This window comes from Barbus barbus (genome assembly GCF_936440315.1).
Source record: "Barbus barbus genome assembly, chromosome: 41".
NCBI classification, from domain to species: domain Eukaryota; kingdom Metazoa; phylum Chordata; class Actinopteri; order Cypriniformes; family Cyprinidae; genus Barbus; species Barbus barbus.
Window position 1 is genome coordinate 23,415,576 of NC_136719.1, and position 25,573 is coordinate 23,441,148.

A 25,573-nucleotide genomic window follows, 5' to 3' on the forward strand; every position below is an offset into this window, starting at 1 on the left:
AACACAGGCCGTGACTGTTTCCTGATTGGAAACATTTTTACTTGATAATAGCATCTGTTGGCTTATTAACATGAGTGGATCTCTCAATAAGAACACGTTATATCTGGTTCTCCAAGGGGTTCACAGAGAAAATTATTTAAACCGTCAAAGACAAAACAAAAGTTCTACAGATGCACACAAACAAAACCACGCACAGACTCTCTTTAGTGTCAAAGAACAAATGACTCGTTCTTAATTTTTTATCAACAGTATAGCAGCGATAATCCTCGGAGCACAAGGAAATGTGAAATCTCTGTTGTGTTTGTATAACTGGCATTCCTTGTGCAAACCCAGCAACACCCTGAATCTCTCGGTGGACATCCTAATTAAACAAACTCACATGAGCATTACAGCCAAGGTTTGTGATTTATGATATCGCCTCAGATAGTTAAAGCTGACTTCCGTAAAAATCCATCACGTACATCACCGGACATTACCGCCCTAATTAAACACCCAAATGCCTGCAGATATCATAAAATTAGAAAAAAAACCACACACACACTCTCTCGCCCTTAATAAAGCACCGCATCTGTGATATTACAGAAGAGGACGGTATTAAAAAAAATAAATCCCTCCACAAATGTGAGCGCAATTTGTCTATTTTAGGCCAAATGTTTCTCGCGATGTGAAACTGATTAATTATTTGAAATATACTGATTGCAAGGAGCTGAGAATGTGGCATTAAAATAATGACTCCTGAGCCTCTTCTGAGTTTATACATTTAGCATTGCACAACCATTAGGAATAATCTGTCCAATTAAAGGTTGTGTAATTAATTAAGTGCACATTCTGTGAAAAGGCAAGAAGGGAGAATTTATCAAACTGCTGAAATATGACCTATCTTGTCCAAAAGACTAATATGTTTAAACAAAAGATGAAAATTGATGACAACATTATTTGTAACAAAATGCTCACTGTGCAACTATGATGCATTTGTCCTCAGATTGCGCTTCTTAGCATTGTCCTTACAGAATTCGTGATGTATTACCCCAGGCAGCATGGCAATAACTTTAGATGAAAGGCCTGCCTGTCTGGGGACTGTGTTTTCGTAATGTGTATCCCGCTTGATATCTCGACCGTAACGGCGTGCACGGGGCTGGCAACCGGCGGTGGCAGCTGCAAAAGCGTGACATATGGCTGTTTTTCAACATAAACATGATCTTTGTAGGTTTATCTGGTGCACGACGCCACAATAATCTCCCACGTCAAGCACTTTGGACAGATTCGCTCAAGTTCCAGAGCCATCAAAGGATTTCCGAAGCTTGGCAGGTGTGTCTCCTCTCCGAACGAGGCCCCTGGTGCAAACCTTCCTGCCATTCGCCACAAAACCACAGCCAAATAACCGTGTGTGGGCTTGGCCGCGGTTATCCGGGTACATGGGTGTGCGGAGGTGTGTGTTGATGGAACTGCGGGCACGGGGCGAGCGTGTGTGGGCGTGTTGGCATGCATGTGCAACATGGTGTTGCGGAGCGCACTGTGTGCAACTACCCACAGCGTACATGCATCGTATTGGACAAAGCGAGTCACCTATGTTTACACAGCGCTTATAGAGTGTTTCAAACAGTAATAAACGGGAAAATAACAGAATTAATGGTGAAAACTTCTTTAAATAGGAGACAATACTACCATTATTCAGTTCAAATCAACTCAGTGTTGATTCAGTTTAGATATTTGTAAAAATAAATAAATTAAAAAGAATCTACACTTCAATTTAAAAACTTAAGCCTTACATTCTATCTATAATTAAATTGCCTGTACAAGTCATTTCAACCTAAAACTTCAAAAATTCAACTTTTGAATCTTGTGTTACTTAAGAAGTTCAAATTGGTTAAATAAAAGTAATGGAAAAACATATGTTGCATGACTTATTGTTCACATCATTTCTTAAAGTATTTTTACTGTAGAAAGAAAAGTCTTTTAAAAAGTCTAAAAAATATTTTTTTTTTCTTTGTGAAGTTGCAAATAAAACAAATATTTTGCAAGAAAATACTATTTGTTTCTGCTTTGAAATTTCATGTTTCATTGTCATTAATTGTGTGTCATTAATTTTTGAGTGAAAATTGTTTCTACATCAGTTTTATTTCAGTGTATTTTAAATATTCTTTCAATTATCGAATGTAGTGAAAGTTGACATTACATAATATCAAATTAAGTTAATTCAGTAGTTTACTATTTTTAATTAATTATAATTTATTATTATTCATAAATAATGAATGTTTTAGCTCTGTGTAGTGTTTTTGATTATATTTTGTTGTAAAAGTTGCATTTCAAGTCACCATTCTCTTTCAGCTATTTGTTTTCCATTACAGCACATTAATACAATGCTTTGGTTTACAGAAGTAATTCTATATAACATTTTCTGCTCAACAAACTGATACACAAGTCAAATATACATGCTTGTATTAACTTCAAATGCAAGACAAATGAGCGTGGATCTACAAGTAAAAACATGATTAATTGTTTTTTTAGTCCTGAAGCTACTTGCCTCAAGTTTTTTTTTAATGTTTTCTCAACTTTTGATTTTTGACTCTGCATTTTTATTTATTCATTTATACAGGTACAAAACTGTCACTAGGGCAGTAAAACATACTAATATGTACTTTTAATATACAAATGTGTGCCTTTAAGGTATTAATATGTACCATTTAGGGGTAAATAAAGTACAAAGGTGTACTTTTTAGCTTTTGTACCTTAGGTTACCGCCCCAGTGGCAGCTTGTACCTTTTTTTCTGAAGTGTATCAATCATGAAACAAGTTCAATTCAGCTGTAAGCAACTCTACAGAAAACAATAGAGTCATTTTTCAGCTCACATTAGTCTTATGCCACATAAACAGGCCTGTATACATTTGCACAGCACATTTGATGCATTCGACTTCTTAATGCAGAAGCATTCACCCGCAGTGGTGTGATGCAGCCCTGTTTTGCCGCACTGTCTTTCTGTGCCAGTATCCCATATGGCGGTGATAAGCACCATGGAGATTCTGGCCAGAGACGAATGCCACACCATTCCAACACAGGAACACATGTCGGTCACTGCTCCCAACAGGATGTAGCTCCGAGGACATATTGCGCTAAGCCTTACTGTAAAAAAAGCACAGGAACCTCATAAATCAAGAGAACAATCCTGACGCGCCACCCACACATCTCACATTAAACAGACATTCCATTGTTCCAGCTCACATTTTTGACTGTTGACATATCCTCGTTTCGTACTGCATCGAACAATAAACTTGCATTATTAGTCTGCGGCACGGTGCGAACGCAGGGAAAACGCTGGCACCCTTTTGCAGGATATTTTTGAGAAAGCATAATATTTAAACCCAGGCATCATGCTAAAATGAAGAGCAAACAGACTGAACAGCTCATATATCAAGTGAAACCTTGAGGGTCAGCCGTCATGGGATGTTGCGTAATTTTTTGGGATGTTGAGAGGAATGTAAAAGTGGCTCATTTTTTTGGCTAAAGAGTTTGTGTCGTTTTGCAAGGCAAATGTGGAGTTTGATAGATTTTACTTTGACTGACTGATGGACAGTTTAAAACATGATATATTAGTATATGTGAGGAATGAATGTAATCCGCATATTAAAGGAATAATCAGCCAAAAATCTAAATTATGTCATTATTATTCATCCTCCTATCATACCAAACCCATATTTTTTTGGGTGAACTATCCATTTAAAAGGGATATTTCACTCAAAAATTAGCATTCTGTCATCATTTGTCGTTCCAATCTTCTAATGAAAAATATAAAAAATATATTTTAAGAATGTTGGTAACCAGTTGCGTTTCTCTTTGACTTTCATTGTATTATTTGTCCATGCAATGAAAGTCAGTGGTTGCCAAAACTGCTTGGTTATCGACATGACTTCTTTTAAGTTCCATAGAAGAAAAGAAATTCATACATGTTTGGAATGACACGAGGGTGAATAAATAATGACATAATTTCAATTTTTGGCTGGATTATGCCTTTAAAATATGCATTTTCCCCATTAAAGGGATAGTTCCGCCCAAAATGTTTCCTCGCCCTCAAGTTCAAGTCCAAATCTGTTTGAGTTTCTTTTGAGTTGTGTGCAAAAGAAAATATTTTGAAGAATGTTGGTAACCAAACTCTTGCTGGTAGCCATTGACTTCCATAGTATGGAGAAAAACACAACAAAAAACACACACAATGGAAGTCAATGGCTACCGTTAACTGTTTGGTTACCAACATTCTTCAAAATATCATCTTTTGCGTTCAGCAGAAGAAAGACATTCATACAGGTTTGAAACGACTTGAGGGTGAGTAAATGATGACAGGAATTTCATTTTTGGGTCATTTATCCCTTTAAGCAATATGTTTGCACACCATAAACCAGACGTTCAACAAAAATCAGGAAATAACAACAAACATCAACCTCGCCTTCAGTTTCATCACTGACGTTGAGTGGATGTGCTGGTTAATGCTGGTTAACAAGCAAAGAATCAGATGTGTGGGCCAACCTGTTGTCATAATCTGTCAAAACGTGTCATGTCTTGTCACAGCTTGACATGAGATGAATGATAGGCCACATCAAGGGAAGAGTTACTGCATTTAGAAAAGCTCCAGTCTGCCCTGAAATAACCACACCTGTAGACGTGCCGCTGCAACCCACCTACATGCAGCTGCCAAACTCTGAGGTAGTTGCAGTTACATATGTAGGGAAAATGGTGCACGCAGACCTTTGTTGCCACTTGAATTGGACGATGAGGCGTTTTAGAGATAGATGAGCAGAAGTCCATTGATCTCCCCAAACAGAAATGGGAATTGGAACATAACAATTTAAAACCTCTATTAAACAATCCCATGACCTTATTATTCTGGCAGTACTTTTGAAGAACAACAAATTATTTTTTATAGTGCTTTTGAAGAAAAACGGATTTTATTTTCTTATTTTATCTTATTTGATACTCGTGCTTTTAAAGAAAAAATCATAATGTTTTTTTTCTTTTATTCTTGTATTTCTTTTAAAAATATATATATTTTATTTCATTTTTTGTAGAATATTTCAAGAAAAACAAAAATATTTTATTTTGGATCTTGTTTGATTCTTACTTAAAAAAAATAAATGAAATAAAAATATTTTTATTTCATTTATTTTCATTATTTTCTTATTTGATTCCTGTAGTGCTTTTAAAGAAAACCCATACTATTTTTTTATTTTATTGTAATGTTTTATTTTATTTTTCTGTGTGTTCAATTACACTGCAAATACTATTCAGTGCGATCAGTATTTTTAAATATTTTTTTTCCAATGAAATAATACCCTTAAACACAGCCTAAAAACAAGATAAATTTACTCAAGATGCAAAATCATTCAAGAATTAGACTAGTCTCATTCTATATTTTTCCTTGTCAAGAATGTGGATGAAAATAATTTGGTTCCATTGTCTTCTACAGAAGAATTGTCATTTCTGCACCACTAGCGTCACTAAAAGAATTAGCAAAACAATTTTTAAACAGGTTTCTTGGACACACCCCTCCCCCATATGTAATTGGTTGGTTAAACGCCCCAAACTCATGCCATTGGTTGAGTCAGTGTCAAACAGCCGATCAACTTTTTAGGAAAATCAGACTACAAATGTCTAACTTATAACTGACTCAACATATTAAACTGTGAGGAGAAAGTTTTTTAACATAAAAAAAAATGACACACTTTTGATGACACAAATGAGTATTTCCAGCTCTAACCCCAAAAGTGCCATCAGGAAGACCGGCATGACGGCTTCCTGTCCGGAGAGAGAGGAAAAAGTGGTCGCAGAGAGGGAGTTAGTGAAAGAAATAGAGATGAGAGGAAGAAAGAAAGAAAGAGGAAGAAAGACACTGAAAGAAAGAGCGGCTGTGGCTGACGAGCGAAATGCAGAGAGAGGGAGGCATAAATCCTGTGTCCTATATAAAAAGAAATACTATCCATGTCAAGGAAAGGTGGGATGCCCTAAAATGAATGATAACAGACTCATTAAAAATAACGACCGCCTAAATGATAAATGACCTGCCCCCCGAGAAGAGCAGCGCAAGGCGGCCTCTACAAATTAAGACCGCAGTGCTGTTAAAGGTGTTATTTTCCCAGTACTTCCAGCACCAAAATATCAAGCAGCCACACCATTATTTGCTCTTTATTACTGCCCAGCAAAGGGACCTTTGGAGATTTAAGGCAAGCCTGTACATTATCATCCTCTGTTATTTTGTTAATTATCCTGATTTGTGATTTATGACACGGTATGGCTTAATTAAAAAGTGAAATTGCTTCAAATTGTAGGGGTTTTATAGGGACTGGGGCCGGAGCAAGCATTTGCAAGTAATGCGTTTATGTAAAGGAGTATTCAGTGCATTGTAGGAGGGAATCGTCGGAGATTAAGGTTGACTATGCTATGTATCGTAGGTGAAAGTAAAAAGTATATGGAAAGAAGATAATTCAAGTCATTATGATTGAGACTGGATTATATTTTTGGTAATGTTTTGAATATTCTGAATTTTATTTCCATTTTTATTTCCATTTTATTTAAAGTTTTAGTAATATTGTTTGTGATTTGGTAATTTTTTAGCATAGTTTTTATCAATTTTTATTTCAGTTTTAGTTTTAGTTATTTTAGTATTTGGAAACTAGTTGAAATAAGTTTTTTTATTTTGTTTTATTATTTTTTAATGAAGGTGCAATTGGTGATTGTCTTCAGAAACATTGTTTGTTATGCTGGTTGAAAGTCTCTTCAAATCGATATCAATCATTAAGTTAAGTGGTCTAAATGTACTTAAATGTATTTATTAGTGCTGTTAATCGATTAAAAAATGTAATCGCGTTAATTACAGTCATGGACTGTGATTAATTACGATTAATCGCAAATTTAAAATGCTAGGATTTACCTGTAAATATGTTGAAATAAAGAAATGCATGACAAACTAGTTTAAGGAAACAGAACCTTTCACACCTCCGCAAAGTATGAGACATAATCCTTATTATTTTTTTGTTTTTATTCAGCCATTATCAGCCTTTATGCTTTTAAAACTTCTCATACTCCTGATATCTAACTTCCACTGTAAGTGCATTACTGTGAACTTGTTTTCTGTCAGTTTATATAAACTGAGGGATGAGTCTAAATGGTTTGCTTTTGTAATCGACAGCATACCACAGACACAGTGATAATGTAGAACTTAAGTTGTATTTAACGTAAAATTATCCTTTATTAATCTGCTGGTTTTTCAAGATTCCTCTCTTGCCGTTTCTAGAACACTATAACCGTAAACATGTCCCCGAAAAATCCCATAATTCATTAGTGATGATTTGATCGCTCATGTAAGTAATTAAGTTAATACTTGATGATGTTGACTGCGACACACCCACAATCAGAAGAAGAGCATCTCATATCTACCCGTTCATGTCAAACTGGTGTTTCATAAAGAAAAATGAGTCATGGTCTCTGATTCTCACAATTGCTTTTGAATTTACAATATTACAAATGAATTCACCTTTGATTTCATGTCACATCAAGATCTTAAATGCACAAAATAATTTACTTAATCATTATTTTGTTATTGTTTTCCAGTAAAAATATAATTAAAACAAGAAATATTATACATTTGATGAGAAATTTGATAAGATGATAAAGAAATCATATCCCATGCATATAAATATCCTACATAGTCTATCTATCTATCTACCTATCTATCTATCTATCTATCTACAAACCCGATTCCAAAAACGTTGTGACACTGTACAAATTACGAATAAAAAAGGAATGCAATAATTTACAAATCTCATAAACTTATATTTTATTCACAATAGAATATAGATAACATATCAAATGTTGAAAGTGAGACATTTTGAAATGTCATGCCAAATATTGGCTCATTTTGGATTTCATGAGAGCTACACATTCCAAAAAAGTTGGGACAGGTAGCAATAAGAGGCCGGAAAAGTTAAATGTACATATAAGGAACAGCTGGAGGACCAATTTGCAACTTATTAGGTCAATTGGCAACATGATTGGGTATAAAAAGAGCCTCTCAGAGTGGCAGTGTCTCTCAGAAGTCAAGATGGCAAGAGGATCACCAATTCCCCCAATGCTGCGGCGAAAAATAGTGGAGCAATATCAGAAAGGAGTTTCTCAGAGACAAATTGCAAAGAGTTTGAAGTTATCATCATCTATAGTGCATAATATCATCCAAAGATTCAGAAAATCTGGAACAATCTCTGTGCGTAAGGGTCAAGGCCGGAAAACCATACTGGATGCCCGTGATCTTCGGGCCCTTAGACGGCACTGCATCACATACAGGAATGCTACTGTAATGGAAATCACAACATGGGCTCAGGAATACTTCCAGAAAACATTGTCGGTGAACACAATCCACCGTGCCATTCGCCGTTGCCGGCTAAAACTCTATAGGTCAAAAAAGAAGCCATATCTAAACATGATCCAGAAGCGCAGGCGTTTTCTCTGGGCCAAGGCTTATTTAAAATGGACTGTGGCAAAGTGGAAAACGGTTCTGTGGTCAGACGAATCAAAATTTGAAGTTCTTTTTGGAAAATTGGGATGCCATGTCATCCGGACTAAAGAGGACAAGGACAACCCAAGTTGTTATCAGCGCTCAGTTCAGAAGCCTGCATCTCTGATGGTATGGGGTTGCATGAGTGCGTGTGGCATGGACAGCTTACACATCTGGAAAGGCACCATCAATGCTGAAAGGTATATCCAAGTTCTAGAACAACATATGCTCCCATCCAGACGTTGTCTCTTTCAGGGAAGACCTTGCATTTTTCAACATGACAATGCCAGACCACATACTGCATCAATTACAACATCATGGCTGCGTAGAAGGAGGATCCGGGTACTGAAATGGCCAGCCTGCAGTCCAGATCTTTCACCCATAGAAAACATTTGGCGCATCATAAAGAGGAAGATGCGACAAAGAAGACCTAAGACAGTTGAGCAACTAGAAGCCTGTATTAGACAAGAATGGGACAACATTCCTATTCCTAAACTTGAGCAACTTGTCTCCTCAGTCCCCAGACGTTTGCAGACTGTTATAAAAAGAAGAGGGGATGCCACACAGTGGTAAACATGGCCTTGTCCCAACTTTTTTGAGATGTGTTGATGCCATGAAATTTAAAATAAACTTATTTTTCCCTTAAAATTATACATTTTCTCAGTTTAAACATTTGATATGTCATCTGTGTTGTATTCTGAATAAAATATTGAAATTTGAAACTTCCACATCATTGCATTCTGTTTTTATTCACAATTTGTACAGTGTCCCAACTTTTTTGGAATCGGGTTTGTATATATATCTAAATATATATTATATATAGAGACATATATATATGCGGGTGAGTCACATCTGCCAAATGTCTCACCTTTTTGTGCAGCGAAAGATCAGCTGTCTGTCGCTCTCCCTCCATGCAACTGCAGTGCAGACATGTTAGCGCTGGATTCAGAGTCCTGGACTGATAGATGTCAAAGACATGAGAGATACTGTACTGTATGTCAGAAAGAGCAGTGTGTCTGTCTTTGTTCTGTAGACGGTGGCATTCCTTTGCAGTGAGAACACTGTCTGGCTGAAGGTCCAGCGTTAAAGCATTCAAAGACCTGTGAAAACAAGAGTTATGGAACGACAGAGCAATGCGTTTAGTTCTCAGATTCAGATGCTTTAAACTATAAATCATAACAATGAAATGCACCATAGCAGTTTTGAAAATAATAAGGCGTAAGGTTTTACTTATTCCCATTAAATTGAAACAGGTGTTATGAGGCCATTTCAGCCTTGAGATTCAAGTTAAGTGGTGCTTTAGCATTAGGGGTGTAAGTACTTTTATGATGCTTTTCTGTGAAGAAATAATGCATGTTAATCTCATAAGAAGTTCAAACAACAAAAGAAAATAATACAGGGTTGAAACGACATGCGGGTGAGTCACTGGTGCCAAAATTGTCATTTGAGGTTCAACTGTTCTTTGAGTTGTCAGAAAGTGCTGACATCATTAGAAAGGTTTGTCAGTCGCACGCCACTGATAATCTGTTAGTCTGCCTAAATAACCAGCTGCTTAAGAAGAAACTGGCCTGTTCTGTCCGAGCTTAGCACAGTCAAAGCTATATACTTTGCACTTGATTGTCTCTTTAGTTCTAAAAAAAATTCTTCATTTTATATTCATTTTATAAAATATATTATTAATTTATATTTTAGATATATGTATATTATTAATTTTATATACACACATAAAATATCAACTATACTTCACATTAACCAATAACCCTACAACTTTTTCTGTTTTCAGGTTTGCTGTCAGATTTGTCCCAGCACTCGAGAATCACAGCTTTATTAGGACTACTTTTACAGTCTTCCCAGCTAACAAATCCCCAAGAAGCAGACATTGAGCTGAAGCATGAGAGAGCAGGTAGGTCTAGTGTGTCCTTCAAACCTTACTTTGCTGTCCCTGGCTGCAGAAATGAGAGGAATCGCCCAAAGTAGGTCAGTCCTCGCTCTCCTGGGTCAAACACGCCTTCCTATCTGTGCAGTACGCGCTCGACATGATAGCGTCAGCTGTGACAGCACTCTGCTGCTGCGGTCTGGAGCCTCGGGGTCCAGCGGTCGAGGGTTCGAGATCCGCTGTTGGTCATCAGAGGGATAAGAAGGCCGGTTCGCGACCTGTCATAGCCACGGGCGAGTGAGAATAACTCAAAGCCTTTGCTTGGGATTCTGGGATTGAGATGCACGGGTGAAGTCGCATTTGCGAATTATTCTCAAAGATGTTGAGGCTCCTGCAAATTTCCCAGAATAAAGCTGTCATCGAATCCTTGTCACCGCTGTCACATGACCAGAGTCTGCAGATGCTTAGTCAATTAATTGGCTGGTAAATTAATTTTCTGTGCATGCCATATGTTTAAAGTTGTCATTTAAAGGGAACATATCATGGAAAACAAGTGTTGATACTGATTTCACATGCAAACAGTTAGCAAATCATAACTGAAGTTATGGCAAAATTTGAAAGAATGTACTTTCATTTGCGTTCACATGTGAATAGTGTTCCTTAGGAACACGTGTCAGAATAAGGGTGGAAAATTGTGATAAAAAATAAAGTATGCCAGTTTAAAGGAAAACCAAGCCTTTATTTAGGACTATTTTTGCATTTCTACAAAACAACTGTGACAATATATACTGTATAATATATACATTTTTAAATATATTATGAAGTACATCTAAAAGTACATTGTAATAGTATTTATTTACTGAATTTAATTTGTCATGTTATTAATTGCATGGTCACATGGAAATACGATTTATTATATTTATTAATTATGTTCATTTCTATATAAAATGTATTTTTAAAATTGTGAATTACAGTATATATAATTCTATTTTTTACATAGTCACAAAAAATATTAAGATGATTAACACACACCTTATAATTTATACAATTATTTGTAACAAAAAAGAAAAAAAAAGAAAGTTTTTTAAATAAATTGTGAAGTAGCTGAAAATAATTTATGGCAGTACAAATATACACAGTATATATATATATATATATATATATATATATTGTATATATGCAAAACTATATTAGAACTACATGTCAAAATGGGAATATGCGTTTGTGTGTGTATGTGTGTGTGTGTGTGTATATGTATACAGCACTAATATTTATGTATGTATTTGTATCCTTTTCTTTTGATTTTGATGTGAAATATGACACCAGCGTATCTTTGTGAGATTCACCTCTACATACTGTATACCTACATCCTCATTGTCATAAAAAAAGGTCAGCGTCACTCACAAACTTCTCTTTTGACCCCCTTAAACAGTGGCAAATCGCCTGTGGCCAGGAGATGTCCGCTTTAGATGAAACCGTAGCCCGGACTTGCATAACAAACCTCCTTCCCTCTCGCTCATCAGCATCAGAACACAATGAGCTACTCTGACATGAGAAGTGGAGCTTTTTTCAGGTTAGACCTAGTTCCCATCAGCAGCGCTCTCTCCGCTCAGGAACGTACCGCAAAGACAGCCTCATGGGAAGTGTGAGCTGGTAAATTTTGCATAAGTCTGACACACACACACACACATACACACACGTACACGTGTTTTAAATAAGAGGCCGTCTGTCATGGAGTTTTCCAGGTGGACGTGCACTCTTTCTGTCCACCCTAAACGCAGCTGATAAGTCACCTTGCATCTCATCTCTGTTAGCTGACTGCGTCAATGTTAGTGCTCGCTGTGGGCCGATCTCATGTGGTATCTTCACTGCATCCAGCCCGCTGGAAACATGTTTCTGACAGAATTAATTGAGGAACACTGATCCCTCAGTGACTTCTCTTTGCAAATCATTGGCTAGATATGCGTCCCAAGTTTGTGTGCCATCAGTTTATGGGATTCTTGCGGGATGCAGGTAGCATATGTGAGCAGTCACACCAGCTCTTCTATAGAGCCACAGGGCACCAATAAAAGCAGCCTATCAGAGACTATCAGCCTTCGTGTCATTCTGATTTACGAGTATGCTTTGTGGCAAAAGAGGCTTCTTGTTTTGCTGACGGGTGGATTTCATACGATGGTCTTGTTTTTTTTTTTTCTTGCAGGTTTGCTAGTCTTGCTGAGCAACGTTCAGTAAACTGATGCTTTTTCAAGTGATCGGTATTTAAACTCTGCAAAATCTATCAATTTTAAGAATGAAATTAAAATTTGCTGTTTGTTATCAAAGCACATTATTAAAAATTCATAATATTTTATCAAAATGTAACTTTTTCCATCTCTCTTATAATGGCATAACTAAAACAGTGTTTAAGTCCTGTCATATGATCATATTTGCAGGAACAAAAACACAGTTTTGCATTTTGATGATTATCACACATTTTATAATCTATATATATTATTTAGTATTAATACTAAATTTTATTTTTAAACACATTGTGAAGTACAGTTGAAAGTATTTTGAAGTAGTATTTATTACACTGGATATATTAATTGTTGAATGTATTAATTATTAATTATTTTGTCATTTTGTTAATTGCCTTTGCATTCTACAGTATATACAAAAGAGAAATCAATATTAAAGTTATCGGGCAGTAACAATATACTCCCCATACATCGGAAAAATATATATTTTTAATTTTTTAATATTTCAAAATATACAAAAAAGACAAAAAATATATAAAATGTTTACATAAATATATTTTCACTCAATGTATTTTTAGGCTTTTTTTGTAAAAATATTTTTAAAATATAAATTTATTTTAATAAATATACTTGGAAATCTCCTATATTAGATTGGAGATGTATTTTCTTGCCCCTGAATTTATTTTGAAATATATTTTGGTATATGAAACTTGAAACTAATTATATTTTCAAAAAAAAAAAAATAATAATATATATATATATATATATATATATATATATATATATATATATATATATATATCATTGAGCTTCACTGCTTACAACATATATTTAAAATATATTTTGGCCAGAAAAAAAATAAAATAAATAAATTTGCCGTATGGGTCAGCAATGCTGATTTTTCCTCATATTTGGCGCTTGGCGAATGTTAATTTTAGGCCCTGATCATAACTTACACAACATGTCGAATACTCGTGGTAGGATGCTTACGTTTTGACGTCACCACCAAGAAACAACCTGATTTCTAAACAAATCTGGTAAATGCAGTTTACTTGCGTTGCCAGGCTACTGTTTTGCATGCAAACTGGTAAAACAGGATATTTCAATAAACAGATTTTTGTCAGTTGTCAGACTTTTGATGTGAATTTTAATGTGCTCACATTTGGTTGCATGTAAATGTTGCTATTGATAAAGCACCAATTGCACACACTTTGCTCTTCAATTTGTTGCACTAGTTCTAAATCTTCTTGGAAAGTGAAAATGAAAGAGGGAAATACTAAATTGTCCAAAACATCCATTGACTGAAATCCCATGCACATATTCATATATCCGAAACACAACCATCAAAAATAATATAAATGGCGATTTAAAAAAAAAAAAATGTTTGTAATCCAATCAAATCCCAAAGGCCCAGTCCTGCATTATTATACACTAAATGTTTTGTTGCATGCATAAATACAGCATATTACAAAGTGCAATTTGGCATTGCGTTAAAAAGCCCTACTTAATACTGAATTGTAAAATGCATTCAACTGCTGAAATACAAACAGCACCTCATTGTATTGTTCCCGTTTTATTTGATTTGCAAGCCTAGGCTTGTGTATTTACCCTGTTAACTTACACGGCACTCCTGGATCTGACATGAACATGCTACATTGCACATTTCTAAATCTTTATTAACCTGAATGTGCGTTTTCAGCATCACTGCAGCATCTCAGGTACACGAAATATCAAGCTTCACGTCCTCCCTAAATTGCCATTCTAGCACAACAGTTAAATATTAGGTGGAATGGAGGTACACAAAACAAAAGCAAGGGAATATATAATTGAGGTTTTATAGGCTTAATTTCAGGACGTGTACTGCTTGATTATATGTATCCGAGCTCTGATACGACTTCATTGAAATTTACAACAAGTAATCTTCTACCATATGGACTCACCAAATGGAGATCACAGACTGGCAAAAGCAATCAGCTTTTTAATTAACAGAATTAACAGTGCGATGTTAAACTATAATGACAGCAATAAAAACACTTGATGGAACAATGGCAGCCGACAGAAGCTCATTCATAACTGTTATTTTCATTTCAGGGGGAGAGTGACAATGGATCGGAGCAGAAGCTTTGCCCGCAACACTCACCCGTGAGTCGCAAGATCATTTACACGACATTGTACACGAGACTGTAGAGCTAGGATCAGGGAACGCCGGGCTGTTCAAGCTGGTGCCGCTTGGCTTTGCTGCTCCTTCTGAATGTACAAACACGCTCTTGACTGATTACAGCTCGCGGGTTATTAGAAATGTTCAAATGTTCAGTTTCATTTCTTGAAGATGTTAAGAATGGAGAAAATGAATATTTGGGACCAAAGACGTAATTCCTCAGACCACTTGAGATCAGTCATTTATGAGGGAATGATTGAGTTTATTTTAATGGTAATTTGATAATCAAATTTATTTGAAATCATTTCATTGATTTGCTGAGCTTTTTACAGTGCATACTGTTGCAAAGCGGCTTTACTGAAAATAACCCATTCAATCTTAAAGACCTTTTTGTTTAATAATTTTTAAAATATTCTTTGTTTAATTTTTGCATTTATTTTTATTTATATAATTCTATTTACAGAGAAAGGACCCTTTTTTGTTTATGTCTTACAATTTTAAGCCATTCATTCATTCATTCATTCATTCAGTTAGTTTTCAGGAATCAGGTTTCATTGGATAGGGAATCTCCCTGTATATTAAAATTAAGTGTATTTTTATTTACGTTTATTTTTTATTTTTTATTTTTTTTCCAATGGAAAACACAGATTGAAGGCTTCCATTATTTATTTGTTGGTTTGTTTGTTTGTTGTTCTTTCTTTTGTTCATTTATGTATTTAAATAGTTTAAAATATATAATTTTACTTAATAAAATAATTTTGGTTTGTTTATTCAAGGAAAAAACTCACAGTTCTACACTGTAAAAAGTGATAAGTTGACTTAACTTAATCACTCCAAATGTTGACTTAACTTAAAACAATTGAGGAAACCCCTTGCCTTAAAATGATCAAGTAAATAATAATTAAAAAAATTAAGTTAAGTGAATTGTCATGTTCACTTAACTTTTTTTTTATTTTATTTTTTTTTATTATTATTTACTTAATAATTTTAAGGCAACAGGTTTCCTCGATTTTTTACAGATAAGTCAACTTATCACTTTTTACAGTGTAAGCATTTATTTATTTATTTATTCATTAATTCATTCACTCACTCCTTTGTATTTTTTTAATCATTGTTTATTTGTTCATTTATTAATGTATTTATTCATTCATTCATTCATTCATTCATTCATGTATTTATAAATCATTCATTCATGTATTTATTTAATAATTTGTTCGTTCATTCATTCATTCATTTATTTAATCATGTATTCATGTATTTATTTAATCATTTGTTTATTTGTCAATTTATTCATGTATTTATTTAATCATTTGTTCATTAATTCATGTATTTATTTAATCATTTGTTTATTTTTCCATTTATTCATGTATTTATTTAATCATTTGTTCATTAATTCATGCATTTATTTAATCTTTTGTTTATTTGATAATTTATTAATGTAAATATTCATTCATTCATTCAGTTAGTTTAAAGAATAGTTTTATTAGCTAGGGAATATTCCCCTTTTTAAGCTCTTATTTATAGATTTTATTTTATTGATTATTATTATTATTATCGTAGAGATTAGGGAATATGAAAGCAATTTTGTAGTCTTTAGGGATGAGAAAACTAACTAGAGAACGGGGAGTCTCCCTATTATAAGGCTTCTGTGTTGGTTTTATTGTTCCTTACAGGTTTGAAAAGCATCAGCACAGCTCATTGATCAAGGTCACATGATTCCTCTTAACACTGCTAGTGTCATTGATCAATTAAGACGACACACTCTGATTGGCCATCAGCAGGCATTGCAAGCTGACAGCGGTACATTGACCCTACAGCATATTACAGCCTTTTTCTCACTCGCTGTCACACACACACACTCATATGCACACAAAGGGTGATAAACCACGGTCGCTGACCGCCACAGTGCACAAAAACGTCAAATTATGAGAAATAATGAAAAGGCATCAATATGAATTCAGCGGAGACTCGTTTCATTCTGTTTTAGACGGCGCTTTTCAGCCTGTAATTTTCTGTAAATGTTAACATGGTCAGTGCTACCTATTGATTCTATTATTTTTGACCTTGCATTAGTGTCGGCTAATCTCGCATGCCATAAAATTACATTTTGTTGTGAAAAATACTCTTAGGCCCTCAGGGTGAGTTAGACACAGGCCACGGCACTCTTGGGATTCATAAGTGCACACGCGGGTAAACAAACCATACAGCTAATGCTTCTTACACCACTGAACAACACTGCAGGTTACATTTCTACCTAAACCCTTTATTCTCCTCTTTTCAAAGTGACTTGATGTGTCGTGTGGTTGCAGAGTCTCGTTCAAAGATAAATGCATGCTTCCTCCAAAGAGATATTGTTTTTCCCTCCCTTTCTAGTGCAAAAGGTGACACGAGCAGTTATTAAAGAGTCGGATGTGATGCATATCTGGTTTAGCTTGCCCTCTCTTGCTCTGAGGTCACGTGCGTGAGGGAGGCACATTTTGCCTAATGCTTTCAAAGAATAAATAAAGTTTTTTTTTGTGCTTGTTGGAAACAGCTTACATTGCAGGAGTCACGCTGGAAGCCCATATATATGTTCGGAATATAATAAAAGCAGGGGTTGATGCCTTTTCTGTGGCCTGCATTTATCTTTATGAGACATTTTGGCAAATAAAATTTTGTAAAGTTTACGGTATACAGTAAACGCCTGGTGCAATTATAGTTTTTTTAGAGTTTGCGTTTTCAAAGTATTTAATTCTAATTCCAATAACAGCTAAAATTAAACTCTATCAAACATGATCATTTTTTCAATAATGGCCCGGTTTCATAGACAGGGCTTAGACTAAACCAGGATTAGGCCATAGTTTAATTAGGACATTTAAGTAATTTTTATAAACATGCCTTAGAAAAAAGCATTACTGGTGTGCATCATAAGACAGAGTAAAGGCACTGATATATTTTAAGATCAGTGCCAAGTTTCTTTCAGTTGAAACAGCTCAGATTTACATTTTAGTCTAGGACTAGGTTTAAGCCTTGTCTGTGAAACCGGGGGAATATGTAATATTTATTTTTGCATGCCATTTTTTTGTAGTCTGTCAAAAAAAAAAATCAATTGTAAATTATATTAAATAATTCTGTTATTCTAATCAGTACTTTATCTCACTATATAATGTAGTACTGTCAATATGACAAAAAATATGTAATACAGTATACTGAGAACTTTTATTTTGACATGATTTAAGTACAAATGTAGAATGTTTCATATTTTTTTCATGCTTGAACTAACCTGCTGGATGCAGAAAATACAAAATCTTCACTGCTCAAAGAGGGATATCACATTAGTTTTCTTTTATTATAATATCACAATTAAGTGAACCTAATTTTAAATATTTTCAATACTTTGCTATTTTTGTCATGTTCCCACAGGCTATGCATTTCTGACAAGAAAAACCTAAGGTAATTTAATTTAATTTATTTTTAACCTTTTTTAAATTTATTACATTTTAATTTATTTACTTCTTTTTTTAAGAATGTTGTTTTAATAAATTTTCTAGTATTTTCTTCAATATCACTTCCTATCCTATTCATCTCATGTAGTATCCCTTTAAAATCAATAGGCGTTTCTTTAATGGCATCCTCCTACAGGAAGTGACATCATTTTCGAGGGAAGCAAGAGCACAAGCATCAGTAAGTATTAGCAATGGCGGCTTTAATTCGTTCTTTGATGTTATGTCGTGTTAGTTGGTTTGTTGTAACTAAACTATCTCATTCTGTCTGATTATTGAAAGTTACAAATAAAGACTTTAGCTCTATATTTTCATCCTGTTGTGTCAATGTGCTAATAATAAAATACGTTTGAAGTGTCTAGGCTGGAAAAGAGCACATTTCTCAAAGTGTAGCATACCATTTTTATAGAAACACTGCCTCATATTACAACACAAACCCATACATTTTTTAAACAAAAATAAACTGTTTGATACCCAACTATGTTTTGGCAGAATCTGTGAAAATAAAATTGCGGTAGCACTGATTTGGATGTTTGGAATTTTGCAAGCACTTGATAACAGCACATTTTGGAATTGTAGGCCAGCCACAATGTGATCACTGCGCATTTAGCATAATACCAAATTTACTGGCTTTACAGAGCTGTGTTGAAGCTTTTAGGACTTTATGAAGCTCAGCTGTCAATCATGAGAGCAATGACTCATAAACATCAAATATCAAACATGCAAATCCCACGACACGCTTGATTTTTACATGAGCACTACAAAATAATTTATTTAAATCCTGTGATGTTCTGATCACAGAAAAATGACAGACATCCTTCATAAATGTCTAGATATGCCAGAAAGACACAATATGGGATTAGATACACTATTTGTTTTAATAAATTGTATTTAATTTATCCTTAACCAGGTTGACCTGTTGAACCAGCAGTGGTATGAAGCAGGTGGATTTGAGGTAAGTCACAATAACAAATGGGTGGAAACACTCACTGTCTTTGTGGGCCTAATGGTTAGAGAGTTGGACTTGTAATCCATAGGTTGTGGGTTCGAGTCTCAGGTCCAGCAGGAATTGTAGGTGGGGGGAGTGAATGTCCAGCGCTCTCTCCACCCTCAATACCATGACTGAGGTGCCCTTGAGCAAGGCACCGAACCCCCAACTGCTCCCCGGGCGCCGCAGCATAAATGGCTGCCCACTGCTCCGGGTGTATGTTCACGGTGTGTGTGTGTGTGTTCACTGCTGTGTGTGTGCACGATGGATGGGTTAAATGCAGAGCACGAATTCCGAGTATGGGTCACCATACTTGGCTGTATGTCACGCCACTTTCTTTCACACTTGATAATAACTTGACAATTGAGACTTATCTTCTGAATCATCCAAAGAAAATTCACTGTTTCTTTGGATCTCAATTACTAGATTGTTGCAGCTCTGAACAAATGTGTGAGAAAACCACTTTACCCTCACAAGGGTTTGAGAAAAAGACAACAAATTGTAAGAAGTACTGCATGTATTCCTCTGCCATAAATACAAATAATGTTAGATATTATTTACTGTGTACTTGTAGTTATATGCACCTCAGTGTGCAAATAGTCATTACAATTAAAGTCATAAAAAAATCTATGTAGTCTATGCAGCTAATTTTGAACATAAAATATGTGGGTCAAATTGACCCCAACACAACTGAAATATAATAAAAATAGATGGGAATTATTAAATTTCTCACATTTTATATGTTTTAGTCTCAGAAGCTATAATAGAGGTTTTCTCTTTTTATGTTAATCTTATTTTTCATAGTGTTGATTTTTGGCAAATTGCATTGTGAGTCAATTTGAAGCCTAACATAAAAGTTGTAACCAGTTGTTGAACACAACAGGAGGGTTAACGTGTGATTTGTTTGTGTCATTTTATTGGGACTTCCTCAGTTCAAGATATTTGAGTATTTGCATGATTTGGCAACTCATCTGAGTGCAGATTACTGTAGTACGATCTTACTAGATCAAGAAAGTGCTTTCCAAACATTAAGACTAACGCCCTACAGGACTGTGCATGTTTCAAATTCTCTTTGGATTTAGTTAATGTTACTTGATTAACTCTGATGTGATGTTACAGCGTCACTGATGCTGAAACACTCATGGCTGACTGCGTGCCAAAGATCTGCTGCATGAGGGCCGCCGAAACTCTTCAACCGTTCCATCACTGGATTCATGTTTTCTGCATGTCACTTTGCTTAATAATCTCCTAACAATCCTTCAACTTGGCTGCACATTCCGGAATTCTCAAAGCATGAAAACAGCTGGCTTCCAACAGCCCGACTGTCAGGGTCTCCTTCGCTGTCCGTGATGGAAATATCAAACCAGTGAGCCGGAAGTGGACATCTCAATCTAAGTCCTTCTCACCATCCAGCACCACACTCGTCCTCCACATAATTCATGCGCTGTGAGCTTTCACTGGATGCTGTTCAACCTTTTCTTTTTCTGTTTCCCTTTTTGCACTGTCTCTTTCCAAACTGTTTGTGTTAAGCCGAGTACATTTATTTGGCCTTTATTTTGACCATTTTCATTAATTGTAAACCTTTTTTTATTTCAACATCCGTAAATGTCAATATTTGATTTAGGAAATATATCAAATCAAATTTCTTTGCATAGCAATTTTCATGATGCACATTATTTCAAAGCAGCTTTACAGATTTATGATTTTAAAGGAAAAGGACATGACGCCTGGCCAAGAATGGTGTCCCATACTCAGAAATTGTCCTCAGCATTTCACCCACACACACACACACCGTGAACTCAAACCCGGAGCAGAGGTTTGTTATGAGCATCAGTTATGATTTTAATGACAAGTTGTAGTATACATTTTGTAAACATGGCAAATAGTCATACAATACATCATTTTGATTGGTCATTTGATTTGCAAACTTTCTAGTTTGTTGTCTTCTGCCTTTTTTCTTGCATAATAGAATAATTGCAACTGGTCAATATTTTATTTAATAATAAAAAAAATTCTACCCTGTTTATTATTTAGCCCTGTTTATTATATAGCCCTGTTTATTTTAACCTTTATATTCTTACACATGCCAACTAATCAGAATTTTATTTTATTTTATTTAAAGCCTGTTACAGTCAGCCCTGTTTATTTCAACCTTAATATTCTCACATATGCCAACTAATCAAGATTTTTTTTATTTTTTTTTAATATAACCACAGCAATCAGCCCTGTTTATTTCATCCAACTAAAGATGCCAACTAATCAGGATTTTATTTTATTTTAGACATTATTTTTTTTACTCCGTTTATTTTAGGAAATTTTTGTGAGATCAGATGATACACATTGCTTTATGTAGCAGCTTTATGTCTATAATGCCTTAGTGCTTAAGCATACATAAACAGTGCCCTCCAAAAGTATTGGAACAGTAAAGACAAAATTGCTCTGTTGGCTGTGGAGTCAAGACATTTACAAATATGATTAAAAGATGAATATCAGACAAAACTACAGAATGTCACATTTTATTATTGGGTGATTCAACACATAGATGTTTTACCAGCTAAGAAGTTCAGCACTTTTAGAGTTTCATCCCTGTATCTGATGTGAGCATAAGTATTGGAGCTGTTGCCTCACAGGTCTTTCTAAGTGATCAGCTGTGTGCTGTTGCATTAATTCTTCAGATATTACAGTGGTGTGAAAAAGTGTTGCCCCCTTCCTGATTTTTTATTTTTTTTTGCATGTTTGTCACACTTTAATGTTTCAGATCATCAAACAAATTTAAATATTAATCAAAGATAACACAAGTAAACACAACATGCAGTTTTTGGATGACGTTTTTTATTATGAAGGGAAAACACAATCCAAACCCACATGGCCCTGTGTGAAAAAGTGCTTGCCCCCTAAACCTAATAACTGGTTGGGCCACCCTTAGCAGAAACAACTGCAATCAAGCGTTTGCGATAACTTGCAATGAGTCTGTTACAGTGCTGTGGAGGAATTTTGGCCCACTCATCTTGACAGAATTGTTTTAATTCAACCACATCGGAGGGTTTTCGAGTATGAACCGCCTTTTTAAGGTCATGCCACAGCATCTCAATAGGATTCAGGTCAGGACTTTGACTAGGCCACTCCAAAGTCTTCATTTTGTTTTTCTTCAGCCATTCAGAGGTGGATTTGCTGGTGTGTTTTGGATCATTGTCCTGCTGCAGAACCCAAGTTCGCTTCAGCTTGAGGTCACAAACAGATGGCCGGACATTATCCTTCAGGATTTTTTGGTAGTCAGCTGAATTCATGGTTCCATTCATCCAAGCAAGTCTTCAAGGTCCTGAAGCAGCAAAACAGCCCAGACCATCACACTACCACCACCATATTTTACTGCTGGTATGATGTTCTTTTTCTGAAATGCTGTGTTACTTTTACACCAGATGTAATGGGACACACACCTTCCAAAAAGTTCAACTTTTGTCTCGTCAGTCCACAGAGAATTTTCCCAAAAGTCTTGGGGATCATCAAGATGTTTTCTGGCAAAACTGAAACGAGACTTTGTTCTTTTATGGGCCACTTTTGCCCAGTCTCTTTCTTATGGTGATGAGACAAAGATGAACCTTTATCTAAGTGATGGGAACGCAAAAATGTGGAGGAAAAAAAAGGGAACTGCAATGATCCCAAGCATACAGCCTCATCTGTAAAGCATGCTGGAGGTGGTGTCATGGCATGGGCATGCATGGCAGCCTCTGGAACAGGCCCTCTCAACTTTACTGATGACTTAATGTATGATGACAGTAGCAGAATGAACTTGGAAAGGTACAAAACCATCTTGCCTACCAATATTCAAGAAAATGCCACCAGATTCATTGGGAAGTGCTTCATATTGCATCAGGACAATGACCCAAAACACCCTGCCAGGCAATCTCCAGATTTAAATCCAAATGAACATGAATTTCACCAGCTGCAGAGGCGAGTAAAGGCAGAAACTCCCCAAAACAAGCAACAATTGGAATTGGCTGCATTAAATGCTGGGAAATGCATTTCAAAGGATGAGACCAAGAGTTTGGGGATGTCTATGGGTCACAGACTCACTGCAATAATAGCTTTTAATCTTTTATATCTGCCTTATGTTCAACTGTCCCAATACTTATGCTCACATCAATGAGTGGGATGAACTCTAAAAGTGCTGTTCTTTTTATTTGGTAAAACGTGTTGAAATGGCTAATAATAAAATGTGACATTCTGTAGTTTTGTCTCATATTCATATTTTAATCTTTAATATTTGCAAATGTCTTGACTCCACAGCCAACAGAACAATTTTGTCTTTACTGTTCCAATACTTATGGAGGGCACCGTAACTATGATAGCTACAAGTGATCCTCTGGATTTCGAGCTAGTTATGTTGTTTATGTCGGTGCTGCAGTGACTCGATTTAGACAATGGTCTGTTTTGTTGTAAGCGAAAGTGATGGACTGGAGTGGTGTGGATTATTGTGATGTTTTTATCAGCTGTTTGGACTCTCATTCTGACGGCACCCATTCACTGCAGAGAATCCATTGGTGAGCAAATGATGTAATGCTATATTTCTATAAATCTGATGAAGAAACAAACTCGTATACATCTCGGATGGCCTGAGGATGAGTAAATTTTGAGTAAATTTTCATTTTAGGTGAACTATTCCTTTAACTCCTGTTGTCAAAAATCTGCATACTGTAGCAAAAGTGAATTGAAAACTATTGGCAGAAAGAGATTTGAAGAAAGGTGACAGTGAGACTGTATATTTCACTCATCATAAACCATGTTATTACATCGATAGCAATAGAGAGAAGCTGTTTCATCCAAGGTGGCCCAACAAATGCGCAGGAAGTGTCTTCACACGGTGCTTAGATGCTCTACATGAGCGACATTAAAGTACGCAGGCTAAATATTTCAACGTTGTAAAGGAAGCATTAAAAATGTGACATTTAATTCTTAGAGTGGTCTATTGGTGCATAGATTTGCCCCATTGCTTCTAGAACGATTCACCCCATTTCCAGAACAGACCAATCAGTTTAATATGAAACCCCTTGTGCTTATATAAATTGTGTACATCCGAAGATTGCATGCAAGTGCACCATATTTTCTCATATTGCCAACTGCAGATGAATGAAAACGGAGAAACACAATCGCAGGGTTTGGTGAAAAGCATTCTGCTCGCCGTGCCGAATGGAATGACTGACATCCATTTAGTTGATTTGCCTCTGGCAATGAAAAAACACTTTTGAAATGAATAGCATCTCTGCAATCCCTTTCAAAATGGCCATGTCTCTCGTGTGCAAGATTTCATCTTTCTTTAGCTTTTCATGTTGCACCACTCTCATTCAGCTTGCATGCAATAGGCATGGTTTTGAATTAGCTGAAACCTTATTGTCATATATATTCGTATGTGTGTGTGCGTATGTATGTTTTATTTTCAGCACAATAAGTGAGATCATTTACAGCCAGTCAGTAATTAGCACAAAATTAACACATTTATTCCAACCCTGTTATTTTTTTTTATTTTTTATATTGTATTTGATTTTATTATTTAAATATATTTTTGTATATATTTTTATTTTTAATTTTATTTTCAGCACATTAAATGAACCAGTCAGTAATTAGCAGAAAATAAATGTATTTAAACCCTGTTATTTTATTTTATTTTATATTTACAGCACAATGAGTGAGATAATTTAGATAAATGATTTCAAAAATATTATTTAATTTATTATTTACAGCACATTAATTGTTATTTCACAGCTAGTCAGTAATTAAAACAAAATAAATGTGTTTATTTCAACCCTGTTTATTTTATTTTCTTGTTTATTTATTATTTTTCCACTAATGGCTAATTGCACTTTTAGCCGTATATATTTCCTGTATTTTGATTAATATTCAATATATAATCACTTCACAAAAAGAACACTTTCAGAATTATATTTTCTATAATAATGTGGACTTTTATTCAAATACTAAGCCTCTTTTGTCTTAAGTGCTCCACTGCTCTAGCAAAATCATGGTCTTTTTTGACTCTTTTATAAGAATCTCATATACTTTTTAATTTTCTCAGACTGTCATGACTTTTTCCTGTTCTTGTCTTATGCCTGCAGATCCAAATCAAGCTGTAATGGACAGATAGCTCTCGTGTTTCTATGTGGCACTACAAGATGTCTCCATGGGAGGATGAATGTGATAAATAAATGAGCAGACGAGTTGGACTCTGACAAGTGAGGGACACACCGTATCGGCCACATTTTTGATAGTGATCTAATTTAACTGGCAGGCTCGGATGTTG